The sequence below is a fragment of the Phlebotomus papatasi genome, chromosome 1 (assembly GCF_024763615.1).
Source record: "Phlebotomus papatasi isolate M1 chromosome 1, Ppap_2.1, whole genome shotgun sequence".
Classification (NCBI taxonomy): Eukaryota; Metazoa; Arthropoda; class Insecta; order Diptera; family Psychodidae; genus Phlebotomus; species Phlebotomus papatasi.
In genome coordinates, this window is record NC_077222.1 from 77,192,804 (window position 1) to 77,214,156 (window position 21,353).

The following is a 21,353-nucleotide window of genomic DNA, read 5'->3' on the forward strand; positions in this document are numbered from 1 at the left end:
GGATTATCAATCTATAAGGATACAACAACTTATTTTTATCAGACACTCAATTGTGTTAATCTTATGCTATTTTGATCTGTCTTTGGAATAATTCATAAATCGGTTCAAATCAGTTGTTGGTTAATAAACGTATTGAATAAATAATGAGCAGTAAAAAGTTAAAATTGATCAGTAACAAGAAATGTGAAACAGTGATATTATCGTCCAAATTTTGGCAAAGGGAGAATAAAGGGCTTTTCACTCTATATGGGACTATTTTAAATGTTAAATATATAAATTAGGCCTATTTTTGTAAAGATTTAATTTTTTACTAACCATGATTACATATTTAACTGCTCATTTTTAATTTTTTACTGCCCATTTATAATCTTTTACTGCTCGTTTGTTTTTTGCCGTTAATAAATAGTCAATGATAAGAGAGTTTTTTTGGGGTATAGTATCTTAGACACAAGTTCGAGGATTTCGCAAAGTACCGACCGCTTTCCCATTTTCTTCGTATTATGTGTAAGTTCATGTCGTTCACATTCTAAACACTGAATGATTCAAAGGCACAAATCACATATTCAAGCACTCATAAGCGACAATTAATGTGAACCACATTAAAATTTTAATGAGTGTGATATGGGTGAGAATGTTACACTTTATGAATATGAAAATGCTATTTTATTTTTGTATGTGAAAACGTTAATAAAATGCCATTATGATATTTACCAGGCCAAAAAACTTTGGACTTTGAAAAGACTTAAAATTGTCCTTGTGATTTGTGTGAATTTTTTCTTAATTTATTTGAATTGAGCATAAAATTGTCAATGAAAAGGGACAGATAATCCTAACCGGCTTATGTAGGTGAGATGCTTAACGTGAGCTAACTCGGAGTGCATGCAAATTCGATTTAGAGCTGAAGTTGGGAGACGCCATTCAGTTATCTTGAATAAAATTCGTGAAATTATACAAATTTTGTATTTAAACCAAAATATCAAGGATTTGGATGAACTGACAGAAAAGTGATATATGGGTGAAATGTAGACCAGAATGTACTCTATAATTTTCCCGATTACTCAGAAGCCAAGATAAGCGAGGTTTTTTGTTTCTTAACTTGTTTTTTCATCCAGAGTACACCAAGTGTTCATTTGTTGAACTTCAACTATATCAAAGAATTGTTGTATTTTGTGAGACTTTCCATTTAAACTCCTATTTTAAGGGTCTTTGTGGAGTAGAGGCAGTCAAATTGGCATCTTGAGTGATTTCAAAGCGTTATTATTGGAAAAATCAATTTTTTCACACTTAAACGGCAAAATCGGAGTGATAGCGTAGTCTGAGTGGAAAATGATGTATAGACGAAATGTAGAGACAAATGTCCTCTACAATTATGTCGAAGTAATCATCAAAATCGGTTCAGCGACAGTCGAGATAATTGAGGTTATGTGATATTGAAATTGGTTTTTCGACTGTGGCGCCCCTGGTGTTGGTCCCACGAAGTTCAAATATTCTAGAAAGTTGTAGCATTTGGTGTGATCTTTCGTTTAAGCCCTCATTCATCAAAATCGGTCACATAGAACCGGAGATATGATTTTTTGAATTTTGTGAACTTTGACCCCTCATATCTCCGGTTCTATTGAAACCACAGCGCACATACGCACCATTTTGGAAACGTCCTAGACTGGACTACAACATACTAAAATTTCATTAACTTGCACAATGCCGTTTTTGAGAAAAGTGACTTTGAATTTCGATGAATTTTGACGCTATCACAGCGCCACCTGTGGTGACTTTTTGAACTTCCATCTGAAAGTGCTCATCGAGACGAAACCAAAAAGGTAAAATTTATGTCGCTATGTTAATTAGAACTGGAGATAGAGGCCGGTCAATGTTCGAACTTTGACCCCTTATAGCTCGGGTCAGGGGTTATGGATCGACTTAAGGTTTTTTTTGTTTGATAGGTATAATCAACGGCTACAACATACTAAAATTTCAGCCCGATTGCATAAGGAATTTTTGAGTTATTTAACTTTTAAGATTTAAAAATTTTCTTTTTAATAATAGCGCCCCTAGCGGTGGTTTTATGATCTTGCGATGTTAGAAGGGGAAGTGGCATTTCACGAGAGCTTTCCAAAAAGCCCTCATTTTTTAAATTCTGACAATTAGAACCGGAGTTATGGCCATTTTAAGAAATTTTTTTTGGACCCTTATAGCTTGGGTCAGGGGGGTCGGGGGACCTTAAGTTTGGTATTGATGGAAAGCTCTAAGGCCCAGCTATAACATACTAAAATTTGAGCCCGCTCGATGCCATAGGGGCGGAGCTATTGAGAAAACAAAAAAAGGGGGGTATTCAAAATGGCGGAAGGAGGGGTGGGGGGTGGGGGGTCAATGCACCATGTTGCAATTTTCATACGATATTTAACCTTTGCCGAAAACCGCAAGTCGATATCTTTTTTAGTTTAGTAGCTATTAAGCTCCAAAGAGCGGCCGGACGGCCGGCCGGCCGGCCGGGAACGTAACTTAGCCCCCCCATATATTCGTGATCAGGAAGTGGCGAAACACATTTTGGCCAAGTTTGAGCGCGATCGGACGACATGAAATTTTGTTAGGATTATAGTAGGTGAGATTGTTAAGAATCTCACCTAATAAACGGAATTTCAAAACACAGTTTTGATTTCATTATAATTTACAGCAAGAAATTGCATATTTTGCTCTTCTTTCAAGATTCATGCTGACACATAGCCCCTATATGGAAGCAATTTGTAGAAACTTTTTCTTATGGAATATATGATATATTTTTTAATACCAATAAAACCAGAATGCTTCCAGAGCAGATTTTTTTGTATTTTTTGCATTGTATAATCCCTAGAATAGTATGCAAAAACTAAAAATTCATGGAAATTTGAGGAAAAAAAAGAAGTGGCCGAAATTGCAAGCTGGGCGAAATTTGCTACAGTTACCCTACATACTCTTCATTGAACAACTCTCAATGATGAAACATCACAGTACAACTGAGAAAAATCATAGCAAATTTAAGCATATTTGCTTCATTCGACAATCACAATTAAACTTGAAAAATGTCAAGATTTTTTTTTTTCAATTTTAACTGCCACTTGAATAGTAATTCATTCTTTTAAAAACGAAATAACGAGAGTCTACCGTATTGTCTCATTTCCCTATCTTTTTCCTAAAGACATTGCATGTTGTCCAGGAGAACTATCGGTCCGAAGCATCACAAAAGCTGTGACTGTAAAAGAATACATATCCAAGGGTTTAGTACATCACAGTGAAATTTGATTTTATATTATCCTATCGTATTTCCTTGCAAGAGACTCCACATTGTTTCAAACTTAGAGTATTATTTCTGTAAGATTGAATTTTATTGTGTTTTGAGGGATGAAAAATTTTGTGGATTAAATCGGTGAAACTGTAAATTGTAGCAAAGTTTCAATTTACAATAAAGTTGCCGGTTAGTTTGGCAAATCATAAAATCCTCAAATTTTTCAGTTTTTCTGTCTTGGTGGTAAATAATCCGCCAACAGCAATTAGGAATAATTAATATTGATTAGGAGTCAATACACCGAGAAGTGATGGGTAAGAAAAAGTTTCATGATGATGTAATTTATCAAAATTAAGTAGAAGCGCCTTGTTATAGCGATTATGAAGTGTCATCTCATGTATAGACTAACGATGGTATATCACACTTTTTTTTTCCTGTATTCATCGTTTTGGGTGAGAAAATATAAAAGTATCTGGCAGAAAATGTCACTACTGCAGAGAATATTTAATTTATAGTGAGACTTCTCTGATGGTGCTTGCACACAACTCATCACCATCATCGATCAACACAACTTCCATTAGCCTAGGACACGAAACCCCTTCACAAGACGTAGCTCTCCCCTACATGGGGGAGAGTGAGAAGGCGGTAAATAGGATAAAAAAAAAGTGAAATGCATGTTTGTGCCCCTCAAGTATGTGTTGTGTAAAAGAAAAAGCTCAAAGCTCTCTATACAGGGCTTTCTCGCACATTTTCTCATCCATTTATGCCTCCTTTGGGGATATATCTGTCTCTGTCTCCAGTTCATCCCCCTTATTTGAAATTTGGTGAAAAAGTATACCATGTGGGGACATTTTTCGCAGATTTCAGCAATAATTAAACCTTCCTGAGATCCATTAAGATAATTAATGCTATTACTATACCATTCACCCTCCCAATACCTAACATTTCCATCAATACAGAATGTCTCAATGTAATTAAATGCCTTTTAACTCTTCTAACGTGCTTTTCATCCCTCTGAACCTATATACATTTGTCTTTTTCTCGTATCCTGCACCAATACAGCAAATGGCTTTAGATGTTCTAAGTCCGTCTCCTTTTTACTCACAATTTGAGCTTTACAGAATACTTTCACACCGGGTTACATTCAGTTCGATTTCAGAAGCGGTACAGAATAGATCTGTGAATTGTGTTTTTTTGGCGCAAAAAAAAAAGAAGAATATTTACCCAAGACTTGAGAGTGTTTCAAAGAAATCGTGGAAATCTTTTTATTCTCGCGGGAATTATTTCCACACAAGTTCAAAATACTCCATTTGCCCATTCAATGGCATCAAAATTAAGACTTTAAGAGATTATTAATAGTTTGTTAGTGTAAACTGATAGTGCATTGACGAAAAACCATTTAAAAATTCTGCCGTATGTTGATGTGTAGAAAAAAGATCTTAAAAAAAAAAACTCGGAGTAACTGAAGAAAAGTACTAAGAGGTGAATAAGTCATACATTGTACCTTGAGGTGCGGCACTATGTAAATTCAACATCTTTTTTCATAAATATTCATTTTAAGGAGTGAGAGTGTGAAAAAAATTTCAAGTGCAAGATCTGACATAATAATTTTTTCGCCCTTTTTTGCCCTCTGTCTGCCACCCTTTGTCGTTCTCGCCCTTTCCAAAAAAAAAGGACGAAAAAGTACTTCATATGGAACGAATGGAAACATTTCTTTTTCATCCAAATGATTCATAAATTGTCCAAACTTTCTACCAAACGACACAAATACAGTAATATTTTTTTCTTTTTGGGATAATATAGGGGGAGATGGGGCAAAAAGTTGCAAGGTATCTTAAGGTAAAATTTGGTATCTTCTAAAGAACCATTGATTTAAATATTTACCATAGATAACCTTAACGTATTTCTTTAAACATCCAATGTTTTAAAGAATACGAGTAAGAAATATTAAAAAAAAAATAAAGAAGTACTTTAAATTTTTCAGTCCTTTGTTTTTTAAATGTTTTCCAATATTTATGCATTAGTGACTGTTTGTAGAATAATTTGAATTCAATAATTTGAATGATACAAAGTTCTAAAAAAATATTCCAGTATTTTTTAAAAATTTCGACAACGTAAATTTTTAGAAAATCGTTAAAAAAGCACATTTCCCTTCGAAAGACATAAGAAATAATCTTCAAAAAAGTTGTAAAATGATAAATTTCCTATCAGAATATGCTGAATGGAAATCTTTCAGATCTTCTCCATCCGTTTTGCCACATTTCACCCCACGTCCCCCTATACATTCACATTTTTCCCATCTACAATCTCATTTCCCAAAATTTTCTTGTGCCGAAAGAAAAAAACATCCAATTTAATTATTGTTACACGGGGAGATATTTAATTTTAACGCAGTGTAAACATTGAAAGAGAAAAATATACATCTCATTTTGATAAACACCACATTTGAAACTACCTTCTCAATTACCCAAAGTGATCTGTTGCGTAGCAATTAAGAGCATATGCGATCATCGTGTTTGTGCTAATTAGAGAATAAACTCATAGGATCATTTTTCCAATACCAATTAGATACGCTTTTACTTGTACAGACTATTGCTAAAATTAATTAATCAAAATACCTATTTAATTATCCTCATGAAGTCAAATGAAAGAATTTTCCTTTCTTCGTCAATTTCACACGAAATTCTTCCACTTAGGGAAAACCCGATGAATCATTTATATAACCGAAAATTTTCCACTATACCCTGCACGGTGTATTAAATGAGACGAATAAAAAAAAATGTACTCATTTCTTTTTTCAAGAATACCATCAACTTGTTATTGGATTTTCAATACACCAACTCCATTTGTGTCAGTGAAATATATATTGCACAGGAAATTTTGCAAATGCCAGATATTGCTGAGCATGATGACACTTGAAAATAAACGATTCAACTTCATATAACAGAAAACTGGTGTAACAGAATGAAAGTATACGAGAGAGAAATCTCAGTGCAAATAAAAATTTTCCTGCATTTTCAAACTTATATAAAAAAAAGTCTACAAAATTCTTTACGTTATTGTAATACCTTAACCATGAGGAATTGTAATAAAGAGATCCAAGTACTTCTCATAATTTAGCATTAAATATTAATAATTTTTTCATGTCAAATCTTTGTCATTTCGTCTGAAATTCATTTATAATAAAGCTGCACATAATTCTGTTTGTCATAAAAGCTTTAGGTGAAATTGGGGCAGTTGTAAACATCTTTGTGATATTTGCAAATTTGACGCAGATCCAAGTATATAGTGAATTTTTGGAAAAATGTTACTCAACTTAGGGGAAAGCGTTCATGTTTGATACCATTGGAAGCTTCGTAATGATTAAATTTTCTATGTTTCACAATATATATGTAACTCATCGCAACCATATTTTAAAAATTATGGGAAAGTGGCTAGTTTTTAAAATATATTGCGGAATCACGTTATTGAGAAACATAGGAAAAATTTAGTCATTACGAAGCTTCCAATGGTATCAAGCATGGGCACTTTCCCCTATGCCTTTATCCTTGGGTAATAGGCAGTAACATCGAGACTAATCCGGCTAATCATGATGCTGGAAATTAAGTCAAATTTTCAGGAAAAGCAAAATTATGTCCCTGTCTTCATTTCTTTTTTAATATTGTAATTTTAGACAAACCTACTCTGAGAATTATAGTCCATTGCAAAGTAGATATTTTTTTTTTCAAAAACCATCTCCAAAAATTTGCTGCAAAATGTTGTATTCTTAAAATTTTGAAATGAAAATTTCTAAAAATATAGTTGAAATGTTATACATTTATATACTTAAAAGCTTGAATTAAATTTTTTTATATGTAGAAAAGAGATGTAAAGCAAATACTCAGTTTTTTTTAGTTTGTTTGACCCACGGAACCCCTTAATTTTGCGATATACATTTTATTTTTATTTCTAAACTACTAGGTCAATGTTTACCATTTCTCTAGCGCATGAATACATATATGTCTTTTTCTCTTCAAGTCTTAAGTTGCCTACACATTGCAGCTGATTTCATCAAAAATTAGTTCAAAAATTTTTAAAAGAAAAATCTTTATTTTTGAAGGACTTTTTGAAGAAAAATGCCTCCACATTGGATTTATTTTCCTTCAAAATTTTTTGACAGATTGCTATCATTTCCCAAGTCTCTTATGCTCATTTTCTTCTTATGGTTATTTTTCATGCAAATTTCTTATTGCACTGCTGAAAAAAGTGAGAAAAGAGATTATGGAAGCTTCCTGGGATAGTATTTAGTGAATTTTTGTGGAAAATATCCCAAAAATGCAGAGGAAGAATTTTTTTTTGCAGATGTCGTTCCTGGTGGAATTCGATCTGATTTTGAAGAAACATTTCTTCTGATTTTCTCTAGAAATTGCCGGAAATTAATCCATCTGAGTTTTTTTTTATCTATTCTTCAATACAGTGGCTCTATTATCCATTGATTACAATATGGATGGGAAGGAAATTTTTTGGCCTCAATTGATTTTCTGCAATTCGCGAATATAACCTCAAAACAATGACTTTATTTTCAAATAGAAATGTATGTGATATTCGCAGTTTGCTGTCGGGGAAAATGTTTTACGCGATAATCTCAAAAACATTTTATATTATAACAGGAGCCTCATCGCGAGTGGAATATTTAGAAGGAGCTGTCAATGCTCCTGATTACAAGTTCTTCTCCTCATTCAGAATTTTTGATAGAAATTATATTGAATTATATATGTTTTTTGAGAGAAATTGCCTACACATTAAACAAAAACCCATCTTTTTGTCAAAAGTTCATACCAATATAGGTAATTTTTTTTTGAAGGACACTTCTTGCAGCTCATTTTTGATAGAAATTTCGTATAATGTGTAGACACCTTTAGCGTCCAAGCTAGAAGCAATTTCTTTAAAAAAAAAAGCATTTAAAAAAAATCTACTGATATAGACCCTTTAAAACTAATAAAAAATGGAGTATTTACAACTACTGCAATTTCATTATGTAGCTGCTACAAGTGCATTTACGAAGTTTTAATTTTGGCAATTAACACTCGAATAATAATACATATTCAACATGTTCTTCTAAAGTTCTGGTATACAATAGTAATGAACTAATACTGACAGAACACCCAATAGAGAAACTTTGGTCTGTTCACAAAATGAATTTTCACACTCAGTGTTTTAGTATTTATAATCGGTAATTAAAAACAAATTTGTGCAGTAAATAATTAAAAGGGTAATACTAAATCACTATTGTTCTAAAATATTCTTTCCAGTGCAAAAATTATGCAGTTATGAATGAATTTTGTATCCCAAGATGAATTTAAAGAAATTTAAGATAAATTTGAGATATTTATTGACCAAAAGGGAACATTTTAATTGGCTTTTATAACTTTTTTATTCTAAAATTCTGATTTTCTAGCCAAGTGTTGGTTTCTGGAGTTAAGTCTAAGCTCCCGTTTTGCTTTTCAAACGCTATTAATATTAGAGAATTTCTCGTGACCTAAAGAAGATGTGAACCAGAGATGTTTGTAATGTAATGACCTCTACACATTAGAGCAATTTAAGTCCATATACAATAAATATTTTCTTGTTTTCCAAGAAAAATTTTTTGGAGTATCCTAACGCGGTCTGTTATTTGACCCAGCGCACTAGGAAAAACGACCAAAAACGGTCGGTAGGTTTAGTGTTAATTTAAATTAATTTTTAGCATTGTCATAAAACTAATTTTGTGCAAATGATAACACTTGGTAAGGTTCATCCTTCCTTCACCGTGTTCAATAAATATCTAGCGAATATGCTTTAAATATTTCGAGAGCAAAAACTAAAGTGAACCATGGCTTGTAATGGTTTTTTTTTAAAGTTTCTTAAATGAAAATCCTTCCACTAAAACTAGGAAAAAAGTTTCACAATAGAATCAGATTTCACAAATTTCCTTTATTCTTATAGAGAAGGATTTGTTTTACAAACTTATTGAAAATTTCGTTTGGAGTACAAATGGAAATTGTTCCACTTTGTCCAATTCGACTTATTGCATGCCACGATGAATGGTAAAGCAAATTGTTTGTGAAAATGAAAAGAATAAAGTCAAAATCCATATTAATTAAAATTGAATGACAGGAATTGACGATCCAATTGAAAATCCAATAAACCATTTTTCGAATAGCCTTTCAGGATTATTACGGCCAGGCTTTTTATTATTAAACTTATAAATAGAGTAGAGCTCAATTTAATTGGACTATATGAACCTATTTGAATATTAATTAGTTCTTTTATTTGATGGATTTTGCTACTGGAGAGTTGGCTAAGAGGATTTTCAGAAACCATTAAAAATTACACAATAGTATTTAATTTTATATGTGCTATATTTTTTGTTGCTTTTATATTAGTGTTATAAAACATTTTTTTAACGTGGTAGTTAATTTTTGTTGATATTCCTCGAAAATTTCAGAAGAATATTGAAGTTTTAAATTATTATTTGCTCTCAGTGGTTGATTCATAATTAATCATTATTTAAAAAGCCTTTAACAAATTATTTATATGATATAAATCTATAACGTGAAACTCCAAAAAAAAACTTCCTAGTGTAATTTTAAGACAAAAACTTTTGCAACCCACTCATTGTAGCACATCTTAAAACCTTTTAAGCCTGAACAGAAAAATAATTTTTATACTTGCAATGAAAATGTCCTCTCTAGATAGATAAGCATGATAAAACTTATAATTCTTATGAGACATAAATATTTAATCAGAAAATTGTGTCATTAATAAATGGAAATGTTGAGACAATTTCATACACCGATTATGAATTTAACTTCTCAACTGTTTTACTAAACGTGGGTTTCACTTCCGTGTAGAACTCATAAAAAGTTGCTCTATTTCTTGAACTTTGTCCTAATGTGGATAAATTTAGTAAATGGTAGATTGTCTACCTACACGAAGCAATTTTGTACAACAATTTAGTTGAGTTCGTTGAAATGAAAATCAACTAAAAAGTCAAACTTAACCAGCAAAATTTGTACAAATGGATATAAGATAGCCTATTTAAATTCTCCAAAAGAAAAAAACATGATTCAATGGTATACTGTTGTTATAAAAATTCATATATCGTTTTTTTTTTAATTCCAGATATCTTTGCTAGTATCAGAAACTGTGTCAACTGCATATAAAATGTATTTAATTTAAGAAATGATAATTTTTCGGTAAAAAATAAAGCATTTTTGGTGTTTTTTGCACTAAATAAATATATTCTTAGTTATTCATTCGTTACTTGTGATTCCAAGTATCACATTCAGACTTCACTTTTCACTGAACAATGAATAAAGTGAGGCAATGTCCTTTTGAAACGTAAATTATTACAGTTTTTGATAAAAGCGACGATAAGTTCTCTATTATAATTTTTCGAAAAATATTATGCAATTTTTATTAATTAGGTTCCAAATCTTTCGAAATGTTCTTTTCTTCCTTTTTCTTATAAAATTTCTGTATTTACATTGCCTCAGTTATATTTCCAAGAAAAATAATTTTTCCTTCAGTATTGTGACTTATTTACCAATATGTTTTATATTAAGGGAAGCAAGGGAAGTCTCGCAGACTTCGCACAGCACAAACTCTGGCTTCGAAACACTTAATATTATATTTTTTCCCATTATTCCTTTAAAAAATTTTTTTTTTTAAATTTAAGTCAAATTTTAATAAGTTAAAATAAATACAAATATCGTTTCACTATAATTTTCGAGATGGTCTGAGAATGCCTTATTATTAAGAAACTGGAAAGAAAATTCTCTATATCTCACGATTTGTCATTCAGGATTGGAAGTAATTATACCCCTTGAACAGGGGACAGGGCAGTATTTTGGTAAATATTGATTAGCATCTATTAATTCAGCCAAAAATACTGAAATTTTCTAGGCAAAGGGAAAGTGTAAAAATTATGAACTATTATGCAATTTGCTTTATAATAACTTTGCAACGTTTTACTCTTTTGTTTGATAAAAACGGAAATTTTTTATTGACCAATCTCCTGACCAATTTACTGAGCAAAAAATTGTTTCCCATTTCACTGAAACATTATATATCGCTCCTTGGAAACTACAAGGGGCCAACTCAATCTGAGACATTTTTCAGGAGACAGCATGAAAGATTCAACTTTGTATAAATAATTAGAATAGAAACATACATATTTTTACCTTTCAAAATATGTTTTTTTATAAGTTAGCTCTTTGTCATTCTAAATAATGCGCAAATTTTCAGGAAATTAGAATGACACGGGATCAACTTGCTTGAGTTAGTCCTTTGTTTCACAAAAATTTGAACGATAAATCTATTTTGTGCCTCTTGACTTCAAACAAAACCGCGCAAGGAATCGTAAAGAGTAAAATTTTGAAAAACTTTTCTAATAACGAAATTTATTGACTCATATCATCTGAAATTTGATTAAATTCTCTGTCTGAGTGCATTAAAATCTCAAAATCGTCAAAAAGTGAGTTGGCCCCTTGTAATTTCCAAGGAGCAATATAGGGGAAGGTGGGACTACTTTGAGCTGTAGGGCTATATTGATAAATGATTTGTTTTGTCGATCTAAATTGCATCATGTGTTAAAACCCATTTTCCTTTATGGCATCTACACATTGGGAACAGTTTTCGTCAAAAAATGCTTTTTTGAAAGAAATTGCCTGCAATGCTATGGGTGGAAATGTCAAAATTCTGTCAAAAATGCAATTTTTGACGAAAATTGCTCCGAATGTGTAGAGGCCTTTAGATATGCGAAAAAATCGTATAACAATGTAGCCCCACAGCTCAAGTAGCCCCACCTCCCCCTATGTAAATATATTCCAATGTAAATATAATAAATTTTATGCTCATCCTCTATCTAATTGAACCACCATAATATGCAACATTAGTAAATGTTACTGCTCAAGTGCATCATTTACGCAGTATAAGAATTCACAAATCTGAACGATTACGCATTCAGTTAAGAGGTAATAAATTGCCGTCTCTGATACGGCTATTGTTACAAATGGCTAAAACAAGATGTAAATTTGAATAATTTTTAAAATTGGACAATTTTAGCCTCAATTGGACAAAATTATCAAGACATTTCTTCTTTTTTTCTTGATATTTTTGGATTGGGATTCAACAACACAATGCCTCCAGCTTCCTTCAGGTAGGACATATTGACGGAGAGAAAAAGAATGTAATACTCGTCCCAATCTATTTGAAGAGCCTGAATTAGAATTCGAAGTGATTCGGGGCTTGTTAAAAAAAAAAAAAACGTGAAACATTCACTTTGACGGAAGCATGCAAATTTCGGTGCTTAACGAAATGAAATTTTGAGCCTGTATCCGACAAGTCTTATCCAATTGCGATATCAAATTGAACATTTTCCTCGTTTCCGTTTGACTTCGCGTGTAAAAATCAATCTACTCAAATATATGTACACATCCATATTTCCCTCTCACACTCCATATCTATCTGGGCTGGATATTTCTTATATAAGAGAATTGTCGAAGAAGTCGCTTTCAATTGTAGTCAATATGGAATGGGCTTCCTTCATTGATTTCCCACTATGTCCCTATAGTTCCGGAAGTTGGTCAGACATACACCAAGAGCCAATCTAAATCTAGCTGCCTCCCATGTAGCTGACAATCCCAAATTTATGTCAAATATGAGAAAATTTCATGTTATCGCTAGAGACATCAATTTTTTTTTATCGATTTATTTCCATGTCAGACATTGTTTGCTACTTTAGCGACAACTTCCTCGTCCCCGGTATCCACTTGTCCAAAGATATTTATTCAGTAATTTGATTTATCGCTTCACAATCGTTTCCTCCACACTGAGCACTGTACAAGGACACCCATAGTGGAAACAAAGAAGAACAGAAGGACACAATCTATCATATCTCTTGATGGAGAAGTAGATTTTCGCCCTGTTTTGCAAAAAAAAGGAGTGGCAAATTTATTTCAATTCCTCATTATATTGAACTTTGACTTTACACTAAATGTAGATGTCTTTCTATTCAAATTTGTCACTTTAAATTTTGAAATAATAGATTAGTTATAAATAACCGTAGAGGTCATATAGATTTTGCATTTTAAGTATTTTTGAAAACAATATTTTATTAATGAGAGATATCTCGAATAATGGTGCAATTCCAATGAAAAATTAACATATTTTTTTTATCACTTTACTGTTCTCAAGTGTTACTGTATTATTGACTTTTATTTATTCCTGTCTCGACTATTTTCGCGGTGTTCTAAACCCGTCAAAAAGTAGTAACGGGAACCAATGCAAGGAAAAATCGATTATGCAGAAGCACTTGACTGTTCTCAAGTGTTTTTACTTTATCGACTTTTCTTTGTAGGGTGGAGTCATCACTTATGGACGTTATACCCTAATAGACAGCTTGCAAAAATTTTAACAGATTTCTAAATATCACAAAATTGTGAATCACGTCATAAATTGGTAATTTTATTATTTTTCGAAATCTGTCTGAGGTAGGAACTTAAGATTTTACCATGCTAACCATAAGTGTAAAACATCCATAAGTGATGACTTCACCCTATTGTAGAGGAATTCTGTAATTTTCGTGGCATTGTAACGCGTGAGTTCGAAACCTAACAATGCCAATCGAGCTTTTTTTTGTCATATCATATGAGTTCGAAAATGCAATTCACTGATTTTTTAATGAAATGCTTTTACATAGTGATATTATGCAAATATAGTCTGTCTTAGTTGATTTGTTTAACAACTTTCATTGTCATTTTAATTGCCAGAAATCTCTAATATGTGACTTCTGATAATGTCACGTGGGCTGAAATGGCAATGTCACGACTACAGTATCACATTTTCGAAAAAGCTCTCCTGAGATTCAAACCCAATTTGTCATATGGCATTGCCAGAGCGTTACAGAATTCCCCTCCTGGTTTTTGTCACGAATGTTTGGTGATTTTGGAACAGACAGGATATAGCACAAAGAAAAGTCGATAATGCAGCAACACTTGAGAACAGCAAAGTACTGATGAAAACACATATTAATTTTTCATTGGAATAGCACTATAAGTTTTTAGGCAACTAATTATGTTTAGTCACTTAAAAACGATTTTAAAGAACGTTTCACAAACGATTTGAGGAATTATCACACTCATGACTTTTGTTATTCCTCTATTTTCATTATTTGTATAGATTTATAATATATTTTAACAGATTAATTTTAAGAGAAGATGATCATATCATTCTCACGAGTTCGAGCATTTTATAAATTGTATTTCTCCACTGCAATCTTTTATGGTTATTGGTTCAAAACCGATTCAAATTTATTTGTAAAAAGAAAATCGTTCAATAACCAGTTCATTACCGGTTTATAATCGTATGGAAATGGTTCTAATTGTACCAGAATTCTAATATATTTCAAGTGAATCTAGTCTCTCTCTGTTAAATAAAGTTTGCCTTAATAGTCAATATTGATAGAAATATTTGATAAATTTAATGAGATTTTGAAATGGCGAAAAAAGGAAAATTCTTAGAAACCTCTTCCTACTATTCCGTATAGAGATTCTCCGAATGTGACATCCTATGTGACTGTGGGGTGATCCAAACCACCCCCGTGTGTTTGTCCGCTGTCCCCTGCAGCTTCATGCAGAATAGGGGATTTGATGTCGGCAAGTCCGCTTGCCATTGACGTGGCCCGTTTTTGGGCAAGACAAACTTAATTTTAGGCCTCGACACGATTAAAAATTACTATTCCGTCAGCCACTTCTTTTAATTACCGCAAATAACACAGATCTGCAATTGAATTTTCGTCTTGTTTGCACGTTTCCATTAGACAGATTATGTATTGAACAATGAATTTAGTATCTGCATTTTTATCAAAAGTTTCTTCTCTGACATAACTGAGATATTATATGATAAACTCATGTGAAATTATTTTCATAGAACTACAATGAAATTCTATTTGTAGTCTTTCTTTTTAAATAATTGCATATAAATTTACTGTAAATTTTTCATAAAAATTTTGTATTTCAAAAATATTGATAAATATGTAAGGGGAAATGCGGTAACTTTGAAATCTATTTATAAATGAAACTGAGCATTATCATAATCTAATTTAGCATCACAATTTACAAATAATGCTCAATTTCATTTGAAAATAGAAGAAAACGCCCTATTTCAGAGGTACTTCACTTCCCCCTAAAGTGGCGGGATAGTGGTTACGACGGTGGCGGATAAGTGGGTACATTTGGAGAATCACGGGAAAATTTTCTTTAAGAAAATGTTATTTTCGACAAATTAAACGAAAAAAAACTGAAAAACCTGCTTAAGAATATCAATAAGTATTGACTTTAACAGTTCATTAGGTAATCCTAAAATTAAAGCCAGAAAACTTTCCATTATCGACAACATACAATCTTGATTTCAATCAAGAACACGAATTGGGTTTTCTTGTATATCAATAAAAAAGAACACAATATATCTATATAATTAACACTTTCACTCCCAGTAAACACAATAACTTGCTATTATTGTAATATTTTCGCCCCTGGAAATGTTGTTCATTGTGGTTTAACACTTAAACCCTATTTACTATAATCCACCTTACTTATCAAACAATCATGACTCGTTAGATTTATTGATTTATTTCTCTTTCCCTTTGCCGTCTCTTTCATTTCAGCACAAAATCTACACGAAATCAACCCATCAGAAAATTACGTGGTGTATTTAATTAATATCAACTTTCAATGATTAATATAAATTAATTAATGTTGTATAAGTGAATTTTCACCATGTTTGCTTATTAGACCAAAGTTCAAGTGAGATAATACACCGATAATAATTTCTATGACAAAACATTGATTATTGTGACTAAACATAAGTGGTGTATAATTTAACTATTAAAGGTGAGAGAGTGATTTTTCTGACAGTTAATCAATGTGGAAAAACTGAAGAAAAAAAAAAGAAATAGAAAAGAAAACCAGCACTTCATAACTTATTTAGCAAAGTAGCAGAAAAATCAAGGGTGAAAGAAAATAACCAACAGAAAGGGAGAACTCTGTAAATTGGACAGCTGATAACAAAATCAATTTTCACAAGTGTAAGTAAAATATAATTTTTAAATCTAAATTGAAATCAGACAGTATAAGAAAGGTTTTTATAATTTTTCTAGCATGCAATATATTGACTCAATTTATTTTCCATGAATATATTTTCCACATTATACTTTCATGTAGTAAAGAAAATAAATAGGGAGCGGACAGCATGGAATTTAATTAGGGGTTGCTATTTTGAGAAATTATATTTCACAAATTTATCAATACACTTTATCAACAATTTTGCCATGATTTTCCATTTTTTTCCTCCATCTTTTTATCTAATTTTTCTCTCGCCAAATTACATTCACGTATCAAGGTGAATTTTGCAACAGAACTCAAATACAAAATTAGAGGAAATAGAAATGTTCGCTTTAAATCCAGGTTTTCAAACTTATTCCCTTCAACATTTTTTTCTGCCCACTTAAAAATAAATTATTGAAGAGATGGAAAACTCTTCTTTTTTTTCTATATCAAACATATCAAAATCGAACAATTTGCCAATCCTGAAATTTTGCACATTTTGGTAATTCACCATGAAAATTTACTCCGACGAAATTGGAAGATTGTCAGTATGAGTGACAGAGAACGAAGCAAATTTAATGACAGCATCTTTGCATATTTTATAAGAACGAAAATACTAAACTAATATGTAATACTTCATTGCTTGTCACAGAAGCCAACATACTTGTAGAAATTCCAATTGAGTGATTAGGAGATGATGGAGAGACAGATGTCTAATAACTTCCAAATAATTCCATCGTGATGGAATTTTGGGGTTGTTTGTAGGTTGAAGTGAATGAATTTTATCCAATATATGTATATAACAAACGGGTGGGATGCTCAAACAGAGCTTTTGTGTTAATATTCCCTCAAGATCATTTTCACCATGGTATTCCACAGCTACATAAGTGAGAAAGAGAAGATGCTCAAAGGGATATATTTAGGGATTCACCAAGCCACCAAATTAAATATTCAATTGACGAAGGAAAAAAAAAACAACCCCTATAGGATAGCACAAAAATAAAAAGAAATGATGCAAGAAGAAAATTTTTCTCCTTATATATCCACAACGCTTTAGGTCAAATACATACGCGCGCAAATGGAATAAAATTTATATGATTCTTTTTCATGACTCACAACTTTATTTGGAGCCTTCCACACAAAAAGATGATACAAATTCGGACACATTTGTTACGGTGAATGGCGAGATATAAGGAGCTTTATTTATCATTAAGAATAACACTATAAGCTATGAATGGGCAAGTACAGTGATAGACAGAAATTTTATTCTAAAATTCTGTGGAGATATTGCATTGAAAAATATTTCATATTTAGTTATGATTTGTTTAAATGAGACTAAGCATTTAGTACAGGCATGTACTAAATAATCATAAAAAAATGTTTTAGTACAAGATAGTGTAAGAAACATATTTTTTAATTATAAACTTGATTATATGTTAGAATTAGAATAAAAGACGATCAGTATGAAATACTCGTCAGGCCTAATTTTAAATCCTGAATCATGTATTAAAATTTCAAAAATAAAATGGCTGTGCCTTTTTAGTAAGTAAAGTCAATGTAGTAGGGTAAGTGTGCCAAATTTCGGAATAGTTGCATGCAAGCGTCAAAGTCTCAAGTTTGAAATGTAATATTTTAAATACAAATTGATTTTCTTTATTCTTTCTGCTGAAAGAGTGTTGCTTGGAGCCTTGTAAAGAGTTTGCTGTCTTTATTTATTCTAAAATCATTCTTAATACATTTTAAAATGAATAAAAATATAGACATAGCTTTGGTGCCCAATTCCGGTCACCTTCATTCTCATAGTTCCTTGCCCTTCGGGAATTCTTCCAATATCTTTTTCACGTCATCTCGTTTGTCGAAGCTACATTTTTTGTTATTCTTTGGCATTGTATAATCTCTAGAGTACGTAAAATCTAAAAGTTCATGGAAATTCAAGGAACAAAAAAGGTGGCTGAAATTGCAAGCTGGCCGGAATTTGGCACATTTACCCTATGTATCGACCATGAAGGTTGAATTGAAAATTATTCGTTGCTCTTTATTGTTTTTTTTACAAAATGTTTTACTGCGTGTTTCAAAAGAGATTTCATAAAAAAAACGACTAATTTTGCAACTGACTACTTTCACTCTGCGCAGAATTCGTTTTACAATCGACTTATTTGAAAAACATCTCCTGTGGGTATGCAAATTTTTTGAATGCATAATGAAATTTCGCGCGGTTTTTTCGGTTCCGAATATGTGCATTGGGACTCCCTGTACAATGCTTCGCTTACATTTTTTTTTTAAATTAAATTTCGACTTCAATTCTCAGATAACGACTTTAACTCAATATTTATTGTTAAAATAAAAGATTTTGCATTTTAAGTTATAGGCTAGTCATGCTTCATTTGATATTGAAAAATTAAAAAAAGCAGTTTGAAAATTTGTAAAAAAAAACTTGAAAAGATTTGACTATATATTCGATTTAGCTCAGATTAGACCATTCAGATATTGTGAAATAGCATTTGACTTCAAGGTTTAAAAAAAACTTTTACATTTAAGGTTAAAATAAAAGTTTTTTTATTGTCTCTACACACTTGGAACCATTTCTTTAAAAAATGCTTTTTTAATGAAAATTTCCCCTATCCTTGGAGGCAGAAACGTCATAATTTAAAAACAAAAATCAACTTTTGACGAAAATTCCTTCTAGTGTATAGACACCATTAGATAAAACATATCATAATTTAAAGACCAACCCTAAAATATGATTTATAAAGATATATTACAGAACTGTGTGATCTATCAGCAAATATTATATTAAACATATAAAAGTAATAAAACAGTAAAAAAGTTGAGCTAATTTATAAAAATAAAGTAAAATGAAAATTTTATTTTTCCTTACAACCTTTTAATTGAATTAGACTAATTTTTGTAAAAAAAAATGAAATAGCTCTTAACTGATCCCAAATTAACCCTCTAACTAACAGATAAGACCATCTCAAGACGGTCTTCACAAAAATCACATTTACTGCGATTACAAAGTTTTGATTTATTTAAAAGTACTATAGTATCCTCGGTAATAGTCTTACTAACATCTTTTGACAGTCTGAACTCAGTTTCACTCTGTGTTTAGTTGCTATCACAATTTTTGTGGGGCAGGTCAGAGAAAAAGCAACAAAAAATTATTGTGCAAAAAAACTCATTTCCAATTTCCATAAAAATACCGATTTAAGGTTATCTGACTAAAATAATTTTTTTTTACTGAAAGATAAGTCACACTACTTTGTATATTTTATTTAAAAAATTTAAAAAAAAAACTTAAAAATGTGAATTTAAGAAGCAAAAAGAGTTCCAAAAAAATTTATATTTTCTCATCTGGCGCCTAAACTAAAAGATATAATGAAGAATGGATGGTTCTTTCGACTTTATTGGATCATAATTATCCTAGAAAACATTGTTTTAGAACTTTTTCGCATATTAAAGAAAACACTGTTAGAGGATTAATAATTCATAATCTCGTGTTTTTAACTTTCATCATTGTTTATAAAAAAAAGTTTTTAACTGGTGAAACAAAATGTTCAGTAGTAGTAGCTTTTAGATACTGAAGAAAACTGCTGTATAGGAAGTTAGGTACTTTTGAATTGGGATACCCTTGAAATTAGGCATTTTTCGCCTATTTTCAAATGGACTTGAGGCTCAATACAATGCAATTTAGCTTCACAATTCGTTTTTGGAGCTAATTTATATCATGGTAAAGTTCAGTTCCATTTAAAAATTAAGAGGAAAACGTCGTATTTCAAAGGTGACCCAATTCAAAGATGCCCAATTTCTCTTAATGCTATTTTGTAATAGTCTAAAAATAATTTTAATCCTTTTAGGATGAGTGAGACGGCGGTGTCTCAAAAAAGAAAATAATTTTTTTCTGAGAATTTAGAGGACAAAATAACTTTCCATAATCAAAAAAAAAATAGTTTTTGTTTTAGTGATACAGCTCTTCCATTTGTCCTTAAAAGGTTAAACATAGTTTGGGTAAAATGAAGGCTATAATATATTTCGTAGATTGACTTGTGTGGTCCTTGCAGATCTTAATTCGATATTTCAGCCCGCTTGAGCTCTGGTAACAGACGAAACAGAGCAAAAAACCTGAGTATTAATATTACATACAGTGTACTTTATCTCTCTGCCGTTCGTAAGCTTCTTTTTAATTATTTAAGAATGCGGTCTTCATCGATCTGTTCTACCTTTCCGGATCGGTGAAGATCATATGCCAAGTTCTAGAATTAAAGAAAAGCTTACGAAGAGCAGGGGCCAAAGTAATCCGCATCTACGGTATGTTAGTTCCGGAGGCAGCCAAAATCCCGAAAGCCAAAATCCTGAACTCCAAAATCCCGAATGTTCAAAATCTTGAACGAGATGAAATTATATGAAGGATAATGTGTAGAATAATTTTAAGAATTCGGGATTTTAGCTTTCGGGATTTCCCCGGTACCCGTTAATTCGCGTTCTTTCTTTGAGATCAAATAACAAAATTCCATAAGTTTTGCACACATGTGTAATGTGTACTAATACGATATAAATATATAATATACATAGATTCACTGACGATTCTGGAATGAAAATGGGAAAAACAAAACTATAAATCAACTAATATATTCGACTTTTTCATGATCATAAAAGTTCTGATGATGAAAAGACAGTTTCAGGGTAGTTTTTATCAATTTGACTAATTATACCAACTTTATATCAATTGACAGTGAGTGGGTGGACAAAATTTCATCTTATATCTGCAAACTGTATTGGTAACATTTTCATCACTTTACCACGTGGGAAACTTTTCATGTGTCTTCATTAGTATAGAGTCGACTTTCTTCAAGTATGAGCCATTCTACTAGGCAACTTGACTCTATAAATTCACCATAAGTTATTCTATACATTTTATGGAAAAACACATAATGTATAACATTTCTTGTATATAGTCCATACTATATTGT

At 31.4% G+C, this 21,353-nt stretch overlaps 2 protein-coding genes across 8 annotated transcripts in view; one reads left to right on the plus strand and one right to left on the minus strand.

Annotated features, from left to right (window-relative positions):
- LOC129803882 (uncharacterized) overlaps nucleotides 1-21,353 on the minus strand; it is a 211,136-nt gene that overhangs the window by 70,031 nt on the left and 119,752 nt on the right. The gene's annotated exons all lie outside the window — the stretch shown is intronic.
- LOC129803928 (uncharacterized) overlaps nucleotides 4,406-21,353 on the plus strand; it is a 103,377-nt gene continuing 86,429 nt past the window's right edge. The window contains exons 1-2 of one of the 4 annotated variants that reach the window (XM_055850820.1): nucleotides 4,406-4,769; nucleotides 15,948-16,367. The gene's annotated coding sequence lies outside the window, so the exon portion shown is untranslated. Of the gene's footprint in view, nucleotides 4,782-15,947; nucleotides 16,368-21,353 lie in introns of all 4 variants that reach the window. The other 3 variants (XM_055850830.1, XM_055850812.1, XM_055850838.1) reach the window with 3 other exon arrangements.